The sequence below is a fragment of the Diceros bicornis genome, chromosome 4 (assembly GCF_020826845.1).
Source record: "Diceros bicornis minor isolate mBicDic1 chromosome 4, mDicBic1.mat.cur, whole genome shotgun sequence".
NCBI classification, from domain to species: Eukaryota; Metazoa; Chordata; class Mammalia; order Perissodactyla; family Rhinocerotidae; genus Diceros; species Diceros bicornis.
The window spans coordinates 28,235,270-28,260,450 of record NC_080743.1 but is presented as its reverse complement, the minus strand read 5'-3'; the positions used below and the strand labels follow the sequence as shown (position 1 = coordinate 28,260,450).

Genomic DNA, 25,181 nt, shown 5'->3' with positions numbered 1-25,181 from the left:
TGTAATTTCCCTTATTTGCATATTTGTAGATACTGGTTCTTGCTGGGCTTTCCTTTTATGGTATAGAAACTAACTTTTCTGTGGAGATCACTTGTATGTGTTGCAGGTAATCAAATATGTGGATTAATGAAGGGTTGTTACATATTTTTCATGGAATTAGAATCAATAAAAATAACCTAATAAAAACTATATGTAGCTACCAAAAAAAAAAAAAGCTAGACAATAAGTGTTGTAAGGATGTGGAGAAACTGGAACCCTTGTGCACTGTTGCTGGAAATGTAAAATAGTGCAGCTGCTATGGAACACAGTATGATGGTTCCTCAAAAAATAAAAAATAGACTTACCGTATGATCCAGCAATCCCACTTCTGGGTATATATCCAAAGTAATTGAAAGCAGGATCTCAAAGAGACAGTTGCACACCCATGTTCATTGCAGAATTATTCACGATAGCCAAGAGGTGGAAGCAACTCGATGCCCATCAATGGATGAATGAATAAACAAAATGTGGTATACATGCAGTGGAATATTATTTGGTCTTAAAAAAGGAAATCCTATCACATACTACAACACAGATGGACCTGAGGACATTATGCTAAGTGAAATAGGCCAGTCACATTCCATTTACATGAGGAATTTAAAGTAGTCAAATACATAGAAACAGAAAGTAGAATACTAGTTGTCAGGGGTTGCAGTGAGGGAGAAACGGGGAGTTGTTAGTGGGTGTAGGGTCTCAGTTTTGCAAGATGAAAAAGTTCTGAAGATTTGTTGCACATAGTGTGAATGCGCTTAACACTACTGAACTGTAAACTTAAAAAATGGTTAAGATGATAAATTTTATGCCATGTGTTTTTTACCACAATTAAAAAAAAACTATATATGAACACAGTTTAATTAGAGGTACTGTGGTCCCCAAACCCAGTGCTTGACTCAAGGTGAGGATGAGGGTGGGGTCTCAGGTCAGAGAGTTTCTTATCAGTTTGCAAGGATTAAACCCAAGGCTATTTGTAGGGGCACAACGGAGACACAGGGGGAAGAAAGGGCCTGAATTCTTTCTACTGGTCTACATTTTTTTTTGTGAGGAAGATCAGCCCTGAGCTAACATCTGCCAATCCTTCTCTTTTTGCGGAGGAAGACTGGCCCTGGGCTAACAACCATGCCCATCTTCCTCTTTTTGCGGAGAAAGACTGGCCCTGGGCTAACATCTGTGCCCATCTTCCTCTACTTTATATGGCACGCCGCCATAGCATGGCATGACAAGCGGTGCGTCGGTGCGCAAACGGGATCGGAACCCGGGCCACCAAAGTGGGGCGTGCACAGTTAGCCGCTATGCCAACTGGCCGGCCCCAGGTCTACATTTTTAAAAAGGGTTCTAGGGTCAAAATGTTTGGAAAATGTATAGTTAAGAAGAGTTAGAAATGGAATTTTTGTCCTCCAGAAATTCTCAAAGGCTTTACTATGTCAGTAATAATATTAATAGTACTATGCCAATACTAAGTATTAGATGTGAATATTTAGTGTTTAATATGTTGACATCAATGTTAACTATTAATTAATATCCATGTTAATATATTAATATGTTTTTCCTAGTCCCATTTTTGACCAAAGAAGCAGTCCTTGGCACACCACTGTGAGAATGAGGCCCTATATCATAAAAGGCATAATATTTTTGCCCACTGCTTTCCTTAAGATGGTAACTTTTTTTCATTTCTCCTGAGTTTGCTATGAAGCCCATCTCTTTCACCATGAGCACCAGCGGGGAAATATCTAGAGAGGAGGGCAGTAGTAGTTTTAGTATTTGTTGTGTTGAGATACTTTAAAGCCAAACAGTATGATGATTCAGCTTTGCTGTGACCCCAGCTATTTTCGAAACAGTGAGCGTTAATATTGGACCACCTTGTCAATTTTGCAAAAGTGTCTACACAAAAGAATGAGTCAAGAATACATATTGCAAGATGACAATGGTCAATGTGTGGAGTTTCTTATATGGGATACTTTTCTGCTTTGTTTTGTAAGAAAAAACTACTGCATTAGGAAATTACAGTTCACATATTTTGAATTCTCATTACTAGAGATTTTAAATGTTACTGTTACTAAAATGGTGATAGTTAGCTTAGAAATGGCCCATTTAACAGCTAACAGATTAGATTTAAATAATTAAGCTTAATATGAATAGAGAGTGATCTCTAGGAGGAACATATTTCAGAATCTAAAAAAAGACAACTATTACAATGGATATCGGCACACAAAATTCAAGTCAACTGAGCAAGAAGAGAGTCAAAGCAGTTTCTTAATACTTTAAGAATCTTTATGTTATTTTTTCAGATGAAAACTCAGGGTTGCTGCAACTACACTCAATGAATGTTCTTTGTTTTATTTATAGTTGAAGCCAGGACACAATATCAGGGGGAGGGCAGGGAAGCCTTGTGTGTAGACCTTTGATGGTGAGTCTCTTGATTAAGACATTTGCGTTAGAAGCATTTGATTTTGAACCTGAAAAGTGGAACCATTGATGTGAGTCATTACAGAGAGATAATGTGATTAGTAGAAAGAAGCATTGACTATGTGTTTTTTAACTCTTTTTTTAGTGTATAGTTTTATCTTTAGTAGAGCACTATTTCTGAAATGCTCCTAACAGCTTGCCCTACTCTTTTTATTTATTCATTCAGCAGGTACGTATTGAGCAGGTACTTTTGCCAAACATTGGGTTGAGCACTGAAGATGTTTATCTCGCTATCATAGTGAAGAAGCATATTTTTATTTTATCAAGAAAAATTAAAACAGCTTATTACCTTTGATGCACAAAAATGAAAAAAATATTTTAAGATACCAGTTTAAACATTAACTGCTTATATGTCAAAATTTTAGTATGATTGCTTTTTGAGAAACTGGTTTTTAAATTTCTTTTAGGACTTGCTCTGTCTAGAAATTGAACATGTATCACAGAGGAGGAAAACTGAGTGGTTAATAAACATATGAAACCGTATTTGACTTCACTAGGAGTCAAGGCAAAGCAAATCACTCTTCAGATTAAAAAAATTGGAAAGTCTGACAGTATCAACTGTTGGTGAGGTTGTAGATGAATAGAATGGCTGATTCCATCAGAGGGAATCTAAATTAATACATTCCCTATGGAGGACACGTTGATAATACCTATAAAATTTTAATTGTTTATACCCTTCAACCCAACAATTCTGGTTCTAGTTATACATCAGCGACTAGCGAAATTGTTGCACACGGGAAGTGGGAGACAGGTACAGAAATCTCTTGTTCATCAAAACACTGTTATAATAATAGAAAGTAGAAACAATTCAAATCACCATCTTTAAGAGAACTGATAAATTTAAAATTGTATATTAACACTGTGGAATAGTATCCAGTAGCTAAGAGTAATGAACTAAGTCCACAAAGACAACATAGATGGATTTTTTTTTTTTTGTGAGGAAGATTAGCGCTGTGCTAACATCTGCCAATCCTCCTCTTTTTTTTGCTGAGGAAGACTGGCCCTGGGCTAACATCCGTGCCCATCTTCCTCCACTTTATATGGCACCCCGCCACAGCATGGCTTGCCAAGCAGTGCGTCAGTGCACACCCAGGATCCGAACCGGCGAACCCCGGGCCGCCACAGCGGAGTGCACGCACTTAACTGCTTGCGCCACCGGGCCAGTCCCCAACATAGACGGATTTAAAAATCATAATATTGAATGGAAAAAAGTGAGTTGTAGGAGCCGGCCCATTGGCATAGTGGTTAAGTTCGGCACTCCGCTTCGGCAGCCCAGAGTTCACAGGTTCGGATCCTGGGTGCAGACCAACACACCGCTCACCAAGCAATGCTGTGGCAGCATCCCATATATAAAATAGAGGAAGACGGGCACAGATGTTAGCTCAGGGCTAATCTTCCTCAGCAAAAAGAGGAAGATTGGTGACGGATGTTAGCTCAGGGTCGATCTTCCTCACCAAAAAAAAAAAAAAAAAAGCGAGTTGTAGATTATGTGCTACTTATATAACATTTTTAAATTGACACATATGTCATGTTATAAAGCATTGCCCTCTCTCTATATATAAATATGTAGATATGTATATACAAATACACACATACACACATATAGGTATATGTAAAAATATAGCAAAACACACCAGAAGGGTACGCACTAAATTCATGCAAGTGGTTTCCTCTGAAGAGATTGGGAAGGCAATTGGTCTGGGCTGGAGTTGGGGGGAGGTCACAGGGGCTTTAATTTTTATCTGTAATGTTTTATTTCTTATGTAGAAAGGCAAAGAATTTGTCACAATGTTAACTCTCAGTTCTGGGTGTTGGCACATGGGTGTTTGTTACACATTTTGCATTTTTCTGTATTTTGAAAATTTCTTATAAACAAGATCTGTTCTTTCTTTTGGAGAGCAGTCTTCTACTTTGTGCCTAGGTTTGGTAAGTTGTGCACATTTCAGCCCACACAATAGTAATAAATGAGTCTTGGAACAAAACATGCATAATCCTCTGCTTAGCTGCACGGCACATTCTCACCAAGCCAGCCTAAAAATAACTGAAGAGTAAAAGTATTATTGGACAGAGGGCCCCTCAGTTGACCTGCAGGAATTTTAGATTGTCCATTCAGTTAATCTTGTCACAATTCACATAATTATGAGGTTGATTTGAGCTTAATGAACCCATATATGCAAAGAAAATATGCTGTAACCAGCACTGCGCCACATCAAAGCCGTTGGGGACATGATGCTTTTCTAGTGTTTCTACATGAGGTTTTCCTAAAGATAACAAAGCCTTCTTATGCTTTTCAGGGATATCACCCTTCCCAACTAATGTGCCTCTTCCCCAAGTCAAGTCGTCTTTCCCCAGAATATGCTGATGCCTCACCTCCACCAAAAAATACCCGAATGCCGCACCGCACCCCAGCGGGCGACAGTTTGACAGGGAGATACCTCTAAGAGCAGTGGAGCTGCAGAATTCTATTGAAAAGACCACTATATCTTCCTCTGAAACAGAATCTCATAAGCTGAAATACCAGTTAGTAAAAAATACAGGAAAGAGAAAAGCAACCAGGCAAGGATACAAGTGCATTCAAGCGGCACTCCAGATTCCAGCTGAGCTGAACTTGGAGTTAAGAAAAGTCAAATATCTGAGGAACCAGTTTGGGAGCCTCGGTCTGTTTTTTTTTTTTAAGGTACATACCACTTAGCTCTCTGAAAAAAAAAAAGTTGAAAGAGATTTCCATCCAACAGAATGAAATCTGAGACTATCCCAGGTTAAATGCAGTTATAGTTCACCATTCCCAGTGAAGTTTTCTTCCCTCAAAAGTTTTTTTTCCCCCCAAAGCCCCAGTAGATAGTTGTATGTCATAGCTGCACCTCCTTCTAGTTGCTTAGTTGCTGTATGTGGGACGCGGCCTCAGCATGGCTGGAGAAGCAGTGTGTTGGTGCGCGCCCAGGATCCGAACCCCGGGCCGCCAGCAGTGGAGTGAGTGCACTTAACCACTAAGCCACGGGGCTGGCCCTCCCTCAAAACTTTGTGTTTTGAAAAACTTCATGCCTTGAGGGAAGATGAAAGAACACCTAGTGAAGTTTTGAAGATATTTGGCACAATGAAAGACTGGAAAATAATTCATACGAGGAAAAAATATCTATAAAATTGACTAATTTATATATTCATTTTTACAAATGTGCATGAACTCTACAAATGTATATAATTTGCTTATGCATTTAAATTTAGTAAAATTACATTTAGGGAAAAGCAGGAGAAAATTTGGCGAAGAAAAAGAAGAGTGAGGAACAAAAAGCCATACTGCATGCACAAAACCCTATGAAGCTCTTGATTTTTAAACAAGGTCTGAACAACTGGTTTGCTTGAATTTTTTTTTTTTTCTCCCAGCCAATGACTGGGATAGGGACATAAAGTAGGCCCATTCTTGTGAGACAGAATACTTCTGACAGGTAACTCTGGCTCCGGGACTCCTCATCAGTCTTGCTGAAGCTTTTAGAAATACATTAAAGTCTAAGACGTAGCTTTAACCTCTTTCTGCTCCTTTCTGTGTGAGATTAATGAATGCCTAGATGTCAAAAGCAAGGTTGAACCTCAGATGAATAAATGAGCCTAATCCAGACTCCTGTACCCTCCATCCATTCCAACCGTCGTTTATCCCTTGAGATGAAGGTTCACCTTCTTCCCCTCCAGCGTACATGGAGTGTGACCAGCTAGCCAAAATGGCGCTAACTGGTTAGAGAGACCACTGAAGGAAGGAATGAGTAAGGGATCCATTTTAAATGAATGTGTTTGCAGTAGCAGGTATGCCTATGTTTTCTGCCTCAGCATTTCCACTTTCTTTTTATAGCTTGTTCTTTTTTTCTTTAGCCAGGCCAGCTCCATGTTTGGTGATGAAGCTTCAATGAGAGGTTTTTGGGGGATGAGTTGAGGGGGAAGGGGACAGATTTGATTGTGGTATGAAGAACGGTCACACAAATTTGCAGTATAGGGGCTGGGCTAGTTCTTACTCATTCAGTGGCCCTGAAATCTTCATGTGCCCCTCCAGGTCCACCCTCACCCTGCTTTCCTCTCCAGAGTCTGAGCTGGATGGGTCACATCACAGGCTACTGAGCCTTCTGACTCCTTATAGATTCAGCCAATGATAGGAGCCTGGATAGATTGGAAGGAGGCAGGAAGGTGAGGTCCAGGTGTTTATGCCTCTGGCACCTTCCTTTGAGGTCTCAGGGGCTGGCGATGTCTTTGTTGGAAGGACCTTGCTCCTAGTAAGGTTGTCCTCTTTACAGACTCTCTATCCTTCCAGGTCTGGTATCTTATTCCTGCTCTGGTTTCTCGGGGCCTGGGAGTGGGAGAGCTCTGCTGCTCTGCTGTGTCTTAAGGGCACAGACTACAAGGTTCTCAGCTCCTCCCCATTGCTGTCCAGTTCTGCTTCTTTGGAATTAAGTCCAGGTGCATGCTTTCCCCATCTCTTCCTCAACATTCAAGGAAGTGGCATTCTCATCAAGGTCTCGAGGTAAGTACAGAAAGCATCAGCTGCCCTGCTTCATCAGAACGAAACACGCAGGTGACGGCAGGTGGCTCCTGCTGCCCAGCGTGGCTAGACTTTCTCTCTGGGCCAGTTTCATGACCTGCATTCAGAAAGTGTCATTCTTACCATCCCTCTCACTGAGTGTCTGTGGCAGTATTCCCCAAATGCCAGTTCCAGGATGAATAGTCTGAGGGTAGTGGTTTAAGTTATAAATACAGATGCCTGAGTCCTAGGTACTAGGTGTAATCCAGCAAGTCTTGGGTGAGGCCCGAAATCAGTACTTTTTTAAGTTCCCCTAAGTCTAGTCAAGTTCATGAACCATTGCTCTATGTCCCACTTCTTCAACCTCCTACTGTTTCCCCTTTTGTTTCTTGAAGACATGTATATAGAGCTTCTACTATCAGGTTTGTGGATTTCCATCTCATGCTTGTTATCAAATATAGTTAATCCCCATCACCTCCATCATATCAGTTTCTTTTGAGGAAAGTGAATCTTTCCAATAACCTGATATGTCATTACTCTAAAACCTCCAGGCCATGAAAATGCCTATAAGATCACATACACAATTTAAATCAAGAGATTAAGTTCACTTCTAAATATTTGTATAAAATCTATCCTTGCCCACACAGTAGTTGCGTATATCTGAGAACACAAGGACTCTCATCAAACTTGTTCCTTAATATTTCTTCTATACTCTTCTCACAGTTGTTCTCCTTCCTGTCATATCTGTTGTCCTCCAGTTGTCTGGAATTTCAGTTTTGTCTGGTCTTCATTCTCAGGTTCAGTTTAACCTCTTGACCAAGTTAGCACTTTTTTTTTTAAACCCCTCATCATAGTCCCCAGGGCCCTGCATGACCTGGTTCCTACTCCCCTCCAACTTCACCTTGGAAGCTCTGGTTTCACGGTTAGCTTTCTGTCCTCCAGCGTGTGAGACTCGTTCTATCTCAGAGCCTTTCCTCTTGCTCTTTCCTCTATCTGCCTTCCCAAAAATCTGTGCTTGGCTTCTTATCACTTAGTCTCAGCTCCAATACTGCTTCCTCTCAGGGTCTCCCTATAGAAAAAACCACTTCTCCAATCATTCTTTATCACCGTATCCTGTTTTTCTCTTCTTCATAGAAATTAACTCTCCCTGAAATTATGCTATTTATTTACTTGATCCATGAAAAAGGAGCCTTGTCTGTTTTGTTCCCAGTATTTCCCCATCATGTTGAATGGTGCCTGGCATGTGGAAGGAGCTTGGCAAATATTTGTTGAATGAATACATGAATTAGATATGCTGGAGTTTGGACTAGATCATCTCTGAGGGTCTCCTCCCAGCTATTAAGTACTATGATTTTCAAAATCCATCACAAAAAGCATTTATCATTCCAATGGAGAGCTTTTCTCAACAAATCAGCCAAGACAGGATTTCCCGGGGCTTAACTGAAATAGTGGGTAAGCAAGCCCGGTGAAATAGATGCCTTCGGGTGCCAACAAGTCTTCCTCTGAGTTTAGCAAAGGAGCAAAGAGCCATCGTCATAATCACTACAGAGGTGGATGAGAGAGTTGGTTTGCTTGATTTTTAAAACAGAGTTGAGGGAGTTTTAACATTCTACAGAGAAAACTGAAAGGGATACTAACGGGACTGTGCAGTGTAGGAGACCGGAAGTTAAGAAGGAAGTATGCTGTCCTTACTCAAAGGGAAAAGGTGAGTGGGAAGGGAGGAGACTGTGTAAGTTAATGAATGCTTCCTGCCTTTCTCTCACACTTGAGGAGTAGCCAAAGGCCCTTTAAGACTGTTTCTTTCTCCTTTAGTACCAGTGCCTCAGTATTTCAAGATGGTCAGCATTTTCCAGCAATGATAATAGCAGTGTGGATATGATTTTTATCTCTATCAATCTAGTATAAAATAAGAGTGATATGCTAACACATTATACATTGTTTCCACTCTTAGTGGCACCTGACTCTTTCTCTCCTTTCAGCTAACTTTAGTCAGCAGGCCTTTTTGCCCCAGCCTGGGAGCTTGGTTTAGCTACTCTATGTTAACAGGTCTGGCTGAGATCAGGAAGCCCCTTGCTTGTGCTAGAACCTCTGGATTCCAGGTTAAGCTTCATTCATGCTGTTTATAGCATGTACTTGCTTCCTGCCTGGACAAATTGGTGCCAATTCTTCCAGGTCAGATGTATTCTGCTGTCTCCCAAGTCTTGGCCTGTATACTACCCAAAACCCTTGGGCCAGTCTCTTGTTGAGCCTCCAGAGGTGCATCTCTCTCAATGGTTGTTGCAAAACTTCACTATTCTCCTTAGCCACTCAACTGTGGGTATCCATCTCTGGAATGAAGCCATCCATTAATTTGATAATGTTTATTGGATACCTGTTAGATGCAGGACATTCTGCTAGGAGCTGGGAATACAATGTTGATTAAGATAGCCGTGGTCCCTGCCCTCATGGTGCTTATAGTCTAATGTGAACTTACACAAGAAGCCTGCTCTAAGGAGGGGCCAGGTTTTATTCACTAATGTGAACTGTACATAGGAAGTACTGAATAAGTATGTGTGCACACATGTGTGTGTGTTGGTGGGTGGGAAGCAAGATTAAAGTAGGGAGACTAGAGCTATCACAATTGTAAGGTGAAAAAAATTGTATAGGTTAGAGATTATGGGGTTTTGACTGTAATGGAAATAATGAGAAGTAATAATTTGAAGGTAGAGCAAACGGGACTGGCTGATGGATTTGTTATGGAGTATGAGAGACATAGAGGAAGCTATGAAGACCCACGTGTTTTTGACCTGAGCCTCTGGATGAATGGTGGAGCTATTTACTGAGATGAGGAAGGGGAGATGTGTGTGCAGGAATCAAGAGTTCAGTCTTTGACACACAACATTTGATTTTCCTATTGAATAAATAGAGCGGAGATGTTAAGATGTCAACTAAATACATAAGTTTGGAGTTCAGGGGAAAGATCCAGACTGGAGATAAAATTTTGAGAATCATCAATGTGTAGATACATTTAAAGAGATGAGTCTGGATGACAACACCTTGAGAGAGATTCTCAATAGAGAAGAGAAGTGGACCAAAGTCACTGCCCTGGGATAAGCCAACATTTAGATCCTGGAAGCAGGAAGAAAAGCAAGCATTGGGGACTTAGAACGACCAGCCAGTGAGGTAGGAGGGAAACCACTAGTGCTCCATATCCCTGCAGCCAAATAAAATGTTTTAAAGAGGAGAGAGTGAGCTCCGAGGTCATAAGACATTGAGTGGTTGAGTAAGATGAAAACTGAGAATTGGCCACTAGTCTGGCCACAAAATGACCTTGACAATTGTGGTCTGATTGGATCTGGTTGAGGCGGAAATGGTGGGTGAAGAAGCATGGGGAACAAATGTAGATATATCCCTTTTGAGGAGTTTTACTACACAGGGAGTAGAGAAATGAGAGTGAGATAGGTATGTGGGGTCAAAGTAAGATTTTCTAAAATGAGAAATATAGTATGTTTTTAAGTTGATGGTAATGCTCTGAAAGACAGAGAAATCTGAGAATGCAAGTGAAAGAGGAATCACTACAGGACAAAAGTCCTTGAGGAGTTGAAGGAATGGAATCCAGTGCACAGATGGAGGGAGCAGGGCCCATTCATCCAGGGTAACAAGAGAGAAATCACAGCAGAGAATAGACACAGACAAACTGGCAGATGTGGTGGTAGGAAGGTGAGGATATTTTCTTCTGAAGACTTCAATATTCTTAGTAAAATGAGAAGTAAGGTCACCAGTTGAGTTCGAGTAGGAGGTAGAAGGTATTTAAGATTTGAGGAAAGAGGAGAAGTAAAATAAACCTCTTGGGGAATAAGAGAGTGAGCTGATAAGGAAAACAGCAGGATTGCTGACCAGTGCTAAGAGCCCATTGAGGATTGTGGTCATAAATTTAAAGTGAGACCAGTTGTGGTTGCGGATGGTGAAAAAGTGGTAGGGACAATGGATTAGAGATCCTGGTGGGGTCAAGAATTGTTGGAACCAACAATATTGGAGGCAATAGAGATTGGTGGTCAGTGAGAAATGCTCAAAATTGAGATTTGGGAGGTGCAGCAGTTATTTTTAATGAAAACAACCTGGACATGATCATGGTACTAGGTGACGTAAGTAGGGTGGAAGAATTGGTCCCTGGAGGGGAGAAAGTTAAGGAACTGAAAGGCCAGAGTTTTCCAGAAGTGGAAGATACAAGGGATTTTACTATTAATTTGTCATAAATTCCAGAGGGCAAACTGGAAGGGTTTAGAAGGTTCGGAAATGGAGAAAGATTGAATTAGATTAGGGGATGTTCGGAGCCATTTGGTGATAAGAACCCAGGTGCATGAGCAGTGACTTAGAAGGTCTGTCTTTCTTGTGAAGACTATGGAAACAGGACTGTGAGGTCCTCCTAGTCTCTTACGGGAAGTTGAATAATGTATTCTTATTCTAGCTCCTTTCTTGGGACCAGTCTCTCAGGCACTCCTGCTTTACAGCCTTAGCATCACTTTGCCATTGTTCAGAATGTTCCTTCCATTCTCTGCATCCACTGAATCCTCAGCTCATTTCTTACCTTGTCTGATCATCCTAGACCAAGGATCATCTCAATTCTTCTAGCACTTACAGTTACATTTGATAGTTAACATATGATACTTTTCTATTCCTTAATTATCTTTTTATTATATTTCCTGTGACCTCTATATGTATCTTTTACCTCTTAATACGGCTTAGCAAATTTCAATAAATATTGGTTGGGTTTTGGAACATGAAAGAAACTACACCTTCCAGAAAACAGCCTAAATTGTATGAGTAAACTGGGGAAACTTTAAAGGAAATTTTAATAAAAAAATTTTTTTTTCTTGTGAGGAAGATCGGCCCTGAGCTAACATCTGCCAATCCTCCTCTTTTTTTGCTGAGGAAGACTGGCCCTGGGCTAACATCCATGCCTATCCTCCTCCACTTTATATGGGACGCTGCCACAGCATGGCTTGACAAGTGGTGCGTCGGTGGGCGCCCAAGATCCGAATTGGCGAACCCCGGGCCGCCACAGCGGAGTGTGTGCACTTAACCGCTTGCACCACTGGGCTGGCCCCTTAATTAAAAATTTTATAGTACATTTATCAAATGTTAATTTAAGGACTCTTCTTTTTATATATAGCTTTTTTTTTTTTTGGTGAGGAAGATTAGCCTGATCTAACATCTGTGCCCATCTTCGTCTTTTTTTCGTATATGGGACACTGCCACAGCATGGCTTGATGAGCGGTGTCTAGGTCTGTACCCAGGATCTGAACCTGTGAACCCTGGGCCGCAGAAGTGGAGTGCACGAACTTAACAACTACACCAACGGGCCGGCCCCTAAGGACTCTTTTTAAAGGAAAAAATTTTTAGGGACCTCTGGAAATAAGTTTCCCACTTTGAAAAACACTGATTTAAGAAAATAAAGTCTTTTATTATGAGAAAGTCTGTTGGTTTTTAACTATCCTTGGCTCCCCCCACCAAAAGAGGGTAAAAGCTTGCTTTTTAAGATTATCATTAAAACAAAAATACAAAATGAAAACAAATTTCTTACAGAACTCACTAGTGAATTCTAAAGAGTATGTCTGCAGGACCCAGTTGAGAAATTCTCCTTCTCCTTAGATTACATGTTAAAAGAACAGTGGGTGGGCTGGCCCCGTGGCTTAGCGGTTAAGTGCGCATGCTCCGCTGCTGGCGCCCGGGGTTTGGATCCCGGGCGCGCACCGATGCACTGCTCCTCCGGCCGTGCTGAGGCCGCGTCTCACATACAGCAACTAGAGGGATGTGCAACTATGGCATACAACTACCTACTGCGGCTTTGGGGAAAAAAAAAGGAGGAGGATTGGCAATAGATGTTAGCTCAGAGCCAGTCTTCTTCAGCAAAAAGAGGAGGATTAGCATGGATGTTAGCTCAGGGCTGATCTTCCTCACACACACACCACCAACAACAACAAAAAAGAACAGTGGGTGACCTAAAGAAATGTTATAGTAGGTAATTTTATAACAAATACATGGAAATAGCCATTTTCAAAATATGTTAGAAAATAAATTTATGTTAGAAAATAAATTTTATAAGCGAAACAGAACAAGGCCTTGAACAGAGTAAGTGCTCAATAAAGGGTAATATAATAACAACAATATTACAGAGGTAATTACAAAGGGTAATATAATAAACAACAAGTATTAACAGAGGGTCAATACCAATAGCAATAATAATTTTTAAATTTGGATGTTTTTAGAAGTAGAGTTTCAGCATTTCTTGTATTTGTTAAAATGAAGGTAATGAGATTTGTAACATTCACAGATATTAATATATGTCTTGGGTGCTCCTTGTCTTTGGTCCCTCTGAACACAAAATAACATGTCATAGTTCATGATTTTTTTTTCTTCTTCAGGCCTAAACCTAAGTTCTCTGCAGGGCAGCTATGGTGGGCCGAAGGCTTCCCTCTGGAATCCCTGTTCCTCAGGGATCTGGGGGGTGGGGGTGCTGGGGGTAGGGGGGTGGATGAGGGGTGGTGGGGGTGGGGGGGTGGATGGGGGGTGGTGGGGGGGGTGGGGGTGCCGTTACTTTGAAATGGTGCCAGGTTTCCTGCTTTGTCAGAAGCCCCACTGAGGGGGAAATTGAAGGTGCATTGTGGAAACCTACATTAGAGGCTCCTGCACAGGCACAGGAAATGACAGGTTCACAGGAAATCGTGGTTACTGTAGGGAATTTGCTTTGGATTTGTATTTCCAGATCCTCTGAGGAACCCCCAGGCCTGAATCAGGTGTCTGTTTCGGGCTCTGCTCTGTATACAGGTTCATCTGACAGTATTTTTTCCTCATTAATTTGAAATTTGCCAGCTGCAAATTTTATCAGTGAAAACCAAATTCTAATTTTGGATATAGATATAGAAAATGTGGCTTTAGATTATGACCTTAGATGATGGTGACAAATAAAACACCTATAGGTATGCACTGGAATCTTTATGGGTGAATTTTAGAAATAAAGTAGTAAATCTGTCTGTAATAATAGGTCAACGGAGCAGAAAATAGGAGCATTACTGTAGTTTGTAGACTGGTATCCTGTCACAACAATTTTGGGACAACATTTGGTTCATGTTCTGTCACACATTCTTAAGGGTAGTTACGCAATTGCTTCCAAGATGTTGGCTGTTTCAGACAAACTTTCGAGTTAGTGTCCCTTCTCCTCTCTTTACTGGGCAAAAGGAATCTATTTTTATGTGGTGTGTGGGGGAGTAATATTTCTCCTAAAAAACTTTTGTTTTTATCTTTTTTTTAGGAATTTGACCAAAGCTGTTCTTTTTTTAAATTTTTTTTAAGGAAGATTGGCCCTGGGCCAACACCTGTTGCCAATCTTCCTCTCTTTTCTCCCCAAAGCCCCAGTACATAGTTGTATGTCCTAGCTGTAGGTCCTTCTAGTTCTTCTATGTGGGACACCACCTCAGCGTAGCTTGATGAGCAGTGAGTTGGTCCGCACGCAGGATCCGAACCAGCAAACCCCAGGCCACCGAAGCAGAATGCGCAAACTTAACTGATACGCCACCAGGCCGGCCCCTGTTTTTACCTTTTGAAACTTTTAAAGAACTGAGCTTTAAACAAATAGGACTCTATGAGTGGAAGAGGGCTCACTTTCACCTGTAGCAGCACAAAGTGGAGGTTCAGAGCACACTCGGGAGCCGCAGGTCCTGGCTCTGCCACTTGCTAGTTGTGTGACTTTGGACAAGTTACTTAACCTCTCTGTGCATCATTTTCTAATCTGCAAAATGAGGATAATAGAGCTGTTATAAGGATTTAACGAGTTAGAATTTGTAAAGTGCAAAGCATGTGCTAACTACTGTATGAGGACTTGTTAAAAAAGAAAAACACCAGATGATTTTCTAATAATAGAGTCTTTCAGAAATTTGAGGTGTTTGCTTCTTTACGGAATATAAACAGGTTATTACGAATTTGTTCCGTTGTCTGCTAATCAACAGAATCTGGAGACATGCCACTAAACATGAGTCATTATAAATGAGAGGTTCTGCACCTATAGGAGGGGTGATTTCTTGTGAGAAACACGGCCTCAGTAAATCACTGAGACTGTCTGCTGTCAAATGTTTATGCAAGTGAGATAAAGTGCACTTCTTTATTTCACCCTCCTGCTTAGAATTTTTTTGGAAAAAATTCAGAACAAATGAACAAGATACCATCTTGGACCAAAGGAAGCTTGTATCTTACAGTAACAAATACTATAACTTGAACACAGTCCTAATTTGTAAGAAACCAATGAAAGGAGAGGATTCATCCCCCAAGACATCAGTTAATATTGCCATTAATAAAAGGTAAGGGAACACTTTTTCTAGAGCTTTGCTGGAAAGCCAAAAATTTATTTTAAGCCTTTGTTTAGGTGTCTGGATATTAGCATAAAGATTTAAAGAGAAAACACCTCTGTAGACATTGCTGGTTTTGTAAACACTGATATAATTTCTTGTGTTTTTCCATATCTTCTACTGACACTAATAGCCCTGAATTTTAAAGAAATTTTGCAAAAAAAGCCCGACCAGCCAACCAAACAAAACTCCCCCAAACCTTTCATTTTGCCGATACGTAAAGCTTTTGGTGACAGGTAGTATGTCCTGGTGGTTGAAGACTTGGCCTCAGAGCTAGATGGACATGAGTTTGAATCCTGGCCCTCTTGCTTATTAGCTATACTATCTTGGTAGGTTATAAGTCCTCAGTATATATGTGGGTTTGTACATAGGCCTCAGTTTGTATATAGCCTTATAGGGCCGTGAGAAGTAAATGTGGTTGGACGTATAGAATGTTTAGGACTCTGCCCGGCACAGAGTAATTGTTCAATTGATGTTGATGGTTACACTGTTGAGAATCTGGCTTCATTGTGAACAGTCACTTCATCACCCTTTAAAGACAAAACACTTCTAAATTATCTAGGACTTGGTTTTTCTCTCTTCTACCATGCCATTTTATTTAGAAATTAGAAAGCCTTAACAGGATTGATACATTTAAACATAGGATTAAATATTCACACCCAGCTCAAGTGTTCATGTTTGCACTTGAAACTAAAACTTGACAATTTGAGGCATGAATACTATATAATCTGAGTCTATGAGAAACTAAGGCCTCTCTCTTTAATCGAGAGAGACTACATCGAAGCTGAGGCTAACTCTACCTAGACTGTTCCTTCAGGATATTATGCCTATGTGTATCACCAAGCTAGCTCAAGCCTCTCACACAGTAGGTACTCAACAAATATTGGTAAGGAATGAATGGTTTATTGAGGAAGTTTTTGCAGTAATCTAGGGGATCAATGATGATTTGACCTTTGTGCAAGTATCTCCAATTGGGTGGATTCTCTATGTACATGTACAAAAGAAAAAGGATGAGAAATACTTCCTCTTCTCTCAAAGTAGGAAAATCCAATAACTTTCCAAATAGTAATATAAGTAATAATATAAGAACTTCCCACTCCACTCTCCAACATATTAAAGGCCTACCATAACACTTTAGAACTGGAAGAGGTCTCTTAGGCCAAGCTTCTTATGCTATAGAGGAGAAAGCAGAGACTTGGAGAGTTTAAGCCGTTTGTCCAAGATCCCACAGCTAGTCTAAGGGCAGAGTCAGGACTGGAAGTCAGGTGTCTGAAACCTGTCAGCCCACGGTCATTTCACCAGCCTGTTGGTAAAACAATATCCTGTGATTTAAGCATATCTTTTAATAGAAAAACAGGGTGTAAACAGGAGTATCAAAGTGGTATTCTGATTATCGTATCCGTCAACTCCTACAGGTTCACAGGCACCTGCATACAGGAAGTTGCACGGCCACCGACACCTTCGTTCATACCGTGCCAACCTTAGGGTAACGCCAGTAATGCTGACTTAGCTCCTTTATTTGTATCAATTTATTTAGCGAGCAGGGGGAAAGGCTGGGGAATGCACTCTCAGCTGGCTCCAGAGGAGGAGGCAGGACCCCGCAGGCGCCCACCATCAGAGCGCATCTTGAGATAAGAAGCAGGACTGGAGGTGGGAAAAACAAACAGGGAAAGAATGAATGTGTGCGTGGGGGGCTTTGCTAGGGGGTGGGCAAGACGGTGTGATCGGATAACTGGAGGTTTAGAATTTTTATATCAAGACGGAGGGAACCAAATAAAAATCCCACTCCTCCAGAGAGCCCTGGAAAGTTTGAGGGACCTAGTTTGAGGGAGCGAATTCCTGCAGCTCGCGCCCGCGTCCCCCGCGCTCTTCCCCCAAGGACTGGGACCCTCACCACCCCAACCTGGGCGCGCAGCAGCCCGGCGGCTCCCGGTACTCATTCTCTCCCTCCCTCCTCAGTCCGAAGGGAAACGCTGGCTCAAGCGGCGCTCGGGGCTCATCCATCGGCCCGGGAGGAGAAGGGGGAGGAGAGAGGAGGCGGGCGGCGGGAGGAGGAGTTTCTCGGCGGCCCAGAGCCCTCGGTGGGGACGGCGGAGGAGGAGCGCCCTTCCCCCCGCGCGCTGATTGCTGTGGCGTCCTGCCCGTCCCCGCCCGCGTGTGTGAGGGAGAGCGGGCGCGCTGGGTCGGCCCGATGGGGGTAATCGAGGGTTTCGGGGACGCTGAGCGGCGCTTTCCTCTTCCCAGTGAGTGAGGGAGGGAGGTCGGCGGCTCTGGTGCCCAGCCACTTTCCCCGTGCGATTCCCGGAGCTCCCTGCAGGAGGTGAAAGTCCCCGGCGGGTCCGGATGGCGTAGTTGCGCCGCGGCGCAGCAGCTGCCGGAGCTCGCCGCCGCCGAGCGCTGGGCGGGGAAACTTTCCTCTGCTTTCCTCCAGCTTGGGGCGGGTGGATCTCCGCTTGACACACCGCCTGCGAGGTACGTGCCGGCCAACCCCGCAGCGCTGCAGCCCGCGCCTGGACGCCCCTGGCCGCGCCGCTGGTCCAGCTCCCGTCCCGGCCGCGGGCTCTGCAGGCTGCGCGGTGCCTGTGGGCGCTGCGCGGAGCTCTGTGCCTGTTTCACGGCCCGGGGTCGCTCCAGCCTCCCGGGCTTGGGGGACGGCGTGGGTCGGGCAGTGTTTACGCTCCGAGGAGCCGGGATCCTTGGCCCGCGGTGCGTGGGGAGTGGCTGCCCCCAGTGGGCAGCGCTCGGGGCGATGCGCTATCCTGGGGAGGACATCTCCTCCACGCCTGCCCTCACTCTTCCTCTCCGCACTTTCTTCTGACCCTTGCGGGGCGCGCCGGCCACTTCCCGCTGGGCGGGTGACAGCGTCGGTGGGAAAGGTTTGTTGTGGGTTTGCACTCAGTTGCCATTGCAGAGGCTGCGGCCCCGGCACTCGCGCACCAACGTGCGCTGCGCTCCCGGCCGGCCGCGCCCTCGGGGTGCTCTGCGGGCGGCGCCGGGCGCTGCAGCGCGGAGTCCCTGCAGACAACGCGACCCCCGTTAGCTTATTAGCAGCCTGACCTCGTTTGTTTTGAAGGCTTCTCTTAGCATGTTTATTTGGTCAGAACAAGCTTGGAAGTCGTGGACTGTTGCTGGGAGAATCTGACTGGAGTCTTCTTATTAGGGCATTTGCCCCACTTTCCGGAATCGCATAGTGTAGGGAACCGGCTTGTCAAGCGTGAATTACCTTGATAGAGTAGAACTTACGGATTTAGTGTCCATAAGAAGAAGTGAGAGAAGAAAATCGCTGCATTTCCTTAGCTGTGAAATAGGAATCATAATAGTACATGCCTCATAAGGTCGCTATGAGGATTGAGTGATTTCATACATGTCAAGTCCTAAAACTGCCTGGCGCCGAGCAAGCGCTGCGCGGCCGTTAGCGCTGCTTGTCCTGAGCCCAGCGGTGACGGGAGAAGAGCGATGAGGCTAGGGGACGGTAGGAAGGACAGACTGAGATGGGGAACCAGGTTTTTTCTGAGCTCCATCTCCCTTGCAAGAAAAGTAAGCGAGCCGTTTGGGAGGAAGAGAAGTCTGTGCAAGTAGCAAAGCACATGTCCAGACCTTTTAATTTTCCTGAAATGGTACTTTTAGGCTGCTAACAGTTAACTTCAGTGTGAAATTAGCTATTTCTTTCGAGTAATAATAATAGCTAACGTGTATTGAGCCCAAACTATGTGCCAGACACTCTCCTAAATGCCTTAGGGACACTTAATCCTCATACCAACTCTGTGGTAAAAACACAATTAATAGCCCCATTTTACAGCTAAGACCTTAGAGGTTAGTTACTTGCCCAGGCTAATACACAGACAGAACTTTCTGTTCATTCTGACGGAGAGCTAGTTTAGGCACTCAGCAGAGAGCAACAAGTATAGTCAGATTCCAGGTGTTTTCTCCCACCTTTCAGCTTCCCCTTTGAGTTGAACACATCTCTCTTGAAACACAAATAAGATATCTGTGATTAATTTAGGTGATATGGGGGTGCCAAATTACAGCTCCTCTGAAACTGGCTCCAAGTGATTATAAGTAGAACTCAGATTTGTATTAATTAATTTGGATCTTTATTCTTAATTTCTTTTATTAATTCTCAAGACATTGCTGGTCATCATTACTTGGCTTCCTTAGGAAACAGCTTGGGGTTGGCACAGGAGGCAGGGAAATAATTCTTACCCCCTTAAGGGCTATTAAAGTGAAATTGATTTCATGCCATTGTGTCAGTTAAAGGATGTTGCTCTGTTTCTTAGTGTTCTCTGCTTTTGGCTTTAATTCTGCATTGTTTAGTGTTTCAAGGCTTCAGCATATTTTCAGCCCTTCAGTTTGCCTTTGTCATTTGTCAACTTTAATTTTTCCTGTTTTGATGGAATCTGACCATTACATGGCAGCTTTGCTTAACAATTGTTGATCCAGCTCATGTTTTTAAATATAAAAATCACCAACTTACTTTTGAACCCCCGCACTTCAAAGGCAACCCCTGGGGAATTCATTGTTATTTTGAATATTAGCCAATAGGGGGAGCATAATACACTATTGATGTCTATTCGGCAAGTAAACCAGTTTTTAGAGTGTTAAGCATACATTTCAGAAATGGAAAATGTGGTGGCTTTATCTAGCAAAATAACCAAGTTGCTTTCTGAGTTTACCATGGAGAACTGGGTTTAGTTTCAACTGATTACAATAAGAATGACCTTGAGGACAGAGCCTATATGTTGGATATATGTCAAGAACTCTCTGGTGGCTGATATTAAATACACACATAGGTAGTTTTTTCCCATTTGTTTTCCTTAAGAAGTATGTGTAAAATAATTTTGCATACTTTGAATAATATTTCAAATTACCTAGGAGAACTGGGAGTCCAGAGAGATCCATTGTGAATCCTTTTGTAATGACCATCATTTGTCTTTTGTAGAAAACTGGATATAGTGAATTTGTTCTCAGGGAGGTTGGTGCAGTCACAATCCTGTCATTATCATTTTTCATTAACATCTTCCAAGTGCAAGACAATAAGGGATTGTTATCCTGAGTGACAGCATTTCTATTCCTGTGCATTCTTCAGAGGCTTATATTTTTAGTATAGTAATAATTTAGAAGTATCTTATTTGCCTGGTATAGGTGTGATGTGTCTATTGACACTCATACCTGTAAATATAATATATACGATATTTAAGAATTAACATCCTTGGAAAAATAGTTCAAGTTAAACTGACTTGTAAAAACAGTTTCAATCTTTGCCTGCAGTTTTGTAAGTCAGTTTCCTTTCTTATCTCTTATGTATCAGGTAGTAGGGACTTAACTTTATTTCATTTACTAAGTTAGGGTCCAGTGGATCCTATTTTAAAATAACTTTCACATTTAGTCCCTTCTTTCTTTTTTTTTTTGTAAGGAGATCAGCCCTGTGCTAACATCTGCCAATCCTCCTCTTTTTTTTTTTTTTTGCTGAGGAAGACTGGCTCTGAGCCAACATCCGTGCCCATCTTCCTCCACTTTATATGGGACGCCGCCACAGCATGGCCTGCCAAGCAGTGTGTCAGTGTGCACCCGGGATCCGAACTGGCGAACCCCAGGCCGCCACAGCAGAGCGCGTGCACTTAACTGCTTGCGTCACTGGGCCGGCCCCTAGTCCCTTCTTTCTAAACCTCAGCATTGCATTTACACTTCAGAGTAGCATTTTATTTAGGCTGTTTAGCATTTAGTTTAGTCTTCCATGCTTTCATCTAGTTTACTCCTTCAGCAAACATTTATCAACCCCCAGCTCCCTATTAGGCTTACCGTTCCTGGTCTTGGAGTTTGGCAAATTAGCTGTCCTGTTTCAGCCCTCTGATAGCAGGGGGCCAAGATGCCTCAAGGCTTCCTAGGGCTTTGTCATGGAAAGCCTTTATAAATTGACAAAATTGGTTTGCTTCAAGGAAAGTATTGTTGCTTTCTTTTTAAGACTCAAAGGAATTAATCTTTCCCTTTTGCTTGCAAACTTGGTTGTATCTTGTAAAAGTCAGGTGACTTTTTTCTGAGGGTAGAATCTGGGCCTAAGCATCCAGGGAACTCAGCTGTGCTTTGACTAAGAAGGTGATTGCTGTTGACTTCTTTAGTACCTAAGTGATGACCAGTTTCCTGGGATCATAAATCTATGGAAAGTTGTGATTTTACATTTCAAGCTTAACGGACAGAAGAGTTGGAATTTAGAGGATGACTGTTAAGTATTACATTGCTGTAATATTTTTCCTAGATAAATTTGCTCTGTGGTCAGTTTGAATTACCCCTGTTCTTCATAATTCATTTTGAAATGTATTTTTTTTTCTTCTTTCATTGCTATTGGACAGAAACTAATTATAATTGTCAGGTTCATTAGTTAATCAGGACAGTCTTCATTTTGTCTTTTTTTTTTTACTCTTAACAGTTATTTTTATAATGATTTTATTGCTGTTTCAGTCTGTCCAATGGAGCATTTTTCTTATATTTTTAAACTTCTTTTGAAATTTTGAAACAAAAAATGTTAACTACTTTTTGAACTTGTATAAGTCAAGTTAGATAAATGTTTTTAGGGGTCTTGAACTTAAAAGCAATCTCATATGGCCTCTGAGAATGTGGACAGTTTGAAATATAAAAGAGTGAGTCTAGGGCGTTGGTGGCTTCGGAAGAAGATGACTGCATCAAGATCCATGGCAGTGATTTCTCTGGTTCTTCCTCTTTAGAGTAACACTTGGAATGATAGTGTTGTCTTTTTGTAGCATTTCATAAAACACAAGCTATTGCTAATTTGTTTGGTTTCTAGTTAAGCTGAAATAAATCAACACTGCTTGGAAGGGCCTTACGAAAAAGGACTTGGGTTCATTTCCTGGGCTCTGTCCATTTCTAGATTTCTTGTTTTATATCTTTTGAAATAGCACATTTGTTTGTTAACTGACATTGAGCTTTATTTTCCTCTGTTTGCAAAGTTCTTGCTTGAGATATAGCACAGATTTCCGAGCATTCTTCCTTCTCTTAGCAAATAATGATTTTTCTCTCTCAACCAAGATGTGTGCAATATTTAGTGTTTGAAGCAACATTCATAAAAATTCTGCATGAGGCCACTCTCATTTGGACCTTATTCTACATTTTTTTATTCCGCAGTGTTCCAGGCCAAATATCAAGACTTAATAGGCTGGGGCTGGCCCGGTGGCACAAGCGGTTAAGTGTGCGCACTCTGCTGCGGGGTTCACTTGTTGGGATCCCGGGCGCGCACCGACGCGCCGCTTGGCCAACCATGCTGTGGCAGCATCCCATATAAAGTGGAGAAAGATGAGGCATGGATGTTAGCCCAGGGCCAGCCTTCCTCAGCAAAAAGAGGAGGATTGGCAGATGTTAGCACGGGGCTGATCTTCCTCACAAAATAAATAAGTAAATAAATAAAATGATTCTATAAAGAAAAAAGACTTAATAGGCTGACAACTAGGGGTATACTTACAGAGGATGGAGATATTTAAAATCAAGATTATCCCTGAAGGTCTGAACCATGCCCTCAGGCCATCCTGGTATCTCCTGCTTAAGATAATTATAGGAAAAAAAGATTAATGTCTGTGTACTGAAAGCTTCTTCAAGTTTGGTAAGAGGACTGAGTGATAGTAGAGCCTGGCAAAGTTCATTTTTAGGATTTAATGTTAAATTATTGCCACAATAATAATTTAGAATTAAGTCTGAAATGTTAGCTCTATCTTCACTTTAAGAAAAAGGATGGAAATACAGCAGCATTTACTCTCCCTGCCTCTTAGACATTGGAAGCCGGGGGAAAGGAGATGGGTTGGGTGCTGCTTGCAGAAGGAAGAAGCACCTGCTCGTCTGCCCTTCCAAGCACATAATTCGTTTCCCTGGTACATGCTGCAGGTCAGGTTTTTGCATGAAATTGCAGATGGACCATTTGTAAAAACACATTTAGGTTGATTAGTCCTTGAAAAAATGATCTTCAGAAAACAGTCTTTACAGATACCAGTCCTTGCGCTTTCCTGTTGATCAAATTGCCCTGGGAGAAGGTCTGCAGTTTTACAGGCAGGATGACTAACCACCATTGATGGGTAAGAATGCCAAGTGGGCCAGGTGGAGGGTCGGGCAGAGCTGTGGATTTCTTTTCTTATTCTTATTAAACTATTTTATTAGTGGAAACTTGATAAATACTTAATTCAATTTGGTGTGTGAAAAGATTCCCTTTTGGGAGTATAATTCTGTTAGCGTTTTTAGTGATTTATATGTTTTGACAGTATGAAATTGGTCATTGGATGCAAAAATACACGAGTGGCTATTTGCAAATTTCATTTCATAATTAGCTTAACTGTATGATGATTGCTGGAGCAGAATGTGGCTTTTTTTTTTTTCATCCTTGGAAGGTTATTTGAGGTGAAATACTTAGATTCCAATCTCAAGGCCCTGTGTTTGTGTGGTCCCCGAAGTACTTTTGTGTGATACACCCTGTGTTGTTATGACTTATCTCTTTTCTGGTGTTTTCTTTAAAACAAAACATACTCAACACAAAATTCTCTTCTGACTGTCCATAAAGAATAAGTGTCTCATTTTGTTATATTAGACTTTGTGCAATTGGCTGGCAAATTAAATTCAACTTTGAGGGAAAGCACCGTTGACTCATTACATACATTTTGCATCATTGCAGTGTAAGGTCTTCCCTATGTGTGTGGGAGAAGTTTCTGATCTTCTAAATGGGCATGTTTACTATTGCTGTTCTATCTCTTTTTGTCAAAGGCTTTCTGAGCTGACATTCCTCTTAGTATTCTTATTTTTGTGTCTCTATAGAAATTGTTACTTGTGTATTCGTAATATACCATCTGAATCATGACAAAATACTTAGGCTAACAACCCATTTTGTGAAGATACATTTGACTTTTTATTTTGAATCCATCATACTTATCCATTACAATTGCTGCACAGCCATTGGATGCGTTATGTTTTTGACATGGGAGTCGGGAAGGATGACCTACTTGATATATTTCACATTTTTTGTGTTTATGCCTTTTTCAGTTTGTAGCATCTTTATTTCATTATTAGAGTGGTTGCTTTCTAAGATATTCAAGGTTTTAATTTCATTCAGTGTGTGGGCTAATAAGGAGGTTTCCTGTAGAACCAGTTCTACTAAATTCTTAAAAATAGTTCCAGAAAGTATCCCATATAGATACCTTGCTGGGTGGGGCTTTTGGTAATGTTCAAATGAGAGATAACTGAGCACAAAGCAGGATTCCACTTAGCTTAACTGGTTAGGGAGATTAGGAAAGGGAGGGGAGTGTCTAATTTGTTAGGAGAAAATTCACTTTTGCATAATAATAAGAGATTTAAATGTTTTCTTTGGCATTAATATGTATTTCAAGTAGGTATATAGGTAAGAGGTTTGCAAAAGAAATTTTGCTAAGGTTGAGATTTTGTAGTTGGCAACTCTTATAACCCCGAAGATCCTGTTCTCTGAAGCCAGGAAAAAGCAGTCTGTTTCCAATTATATATCACAAAAATAGGGAGATTAAGCCAAGAAAAATGATCATTTGGGGGTTGGATTGTTTTTTTTTGTAGAGGGTAAAGGAGAAAGGACTATAGATGCACATTTAAAAGAATCTGTTAGTTTTTCTGTTGGCTTTCAAATTTTTCTAAGCATTCTATATTGGAAATTAAGAATAATTTTGGGATGAAAGACTCGCTCCTCCTTCAGCTTCTTTTTGTTTCTCAGCAAACGGAAGAGTAGTTAGGCAGCTTCTGCTGACATTAAGGGGTTTGGTCCCAGTGTTCTGGGTCCCGGCTGG

The 25,181-nt window shown here is 41.8% G+C and overlaps 1 protein-coding gene across 2 annotated transcripts in view; it reads left to right on the top strand.

Moving 5' to 3' along the window:
- Positions 1-17,506: 17,506 nt before the first annotated feature.
- TGFBR3 (transforming growth factor beta receptor 3) overlaps positions 17,507-25,181 on the top strand; it is a 186,636-nt gene continuing 178,961 nt past the window's right edge. For both annotated transcript variants that reach the window (XM_058538504.1, XM_058538503.1), the window contains exon 1: positions 17,507-17,856. The gene's annotated coding sequence lies outside the window, so the exon portion shown is untranslated. The remainder of the gene's footprint in view (positions 17,857-25,181) is intronic.